This window comes from Lolium rigidum, chromosome 4 (assembly GCF_022539505.1).
Source record: "Lolium rigidum isolate FL_2022 chromosome 4, APGP_CSIRO_Lrig_0.1, whole genome shotgun sequence".
Taxonomy (NCBI): Eukaryota; Viridiplantae; Streptophyta; class Magnoliopsida; order Poales; family Poaceae; genus Lolium; species Lolium rigidum.
The window spans coordinates 63,721,102-63,721,379 of record NC_061511.1 but is presented as its reverse complement, the minus strand read 5'-3'; positions in this window follow the sequence as shown (position 1 = coordinate 63,721,379).

Sequence of the window (278 nt, the reverse complement as noted above, 5' to 3'; positions counted from 1 at the left end):
CCTCGTCCGAATCATGAGTGGATCGGCTCCTTGAGCCGATTCACGGAGATAACCCGAGAGCCGATCGAGGCTCGTATTTAACGTTTACGTGTGTGCCCTGCGGAGAAACTAAGCGAGGCATCATCCACACCTTCCCGACCAGGTATAGGTCAGGTGGCACGCCCTTGTGATAAACATCGGTGCGTGCGACCGGGAGGCTTTGCGGGCCGTCGCTCGGAGGGACTAGGGCCAGCCGCAACCCTAGTTGTTCCCGGCTCTACGGTGTTGCCCGTCTCTAC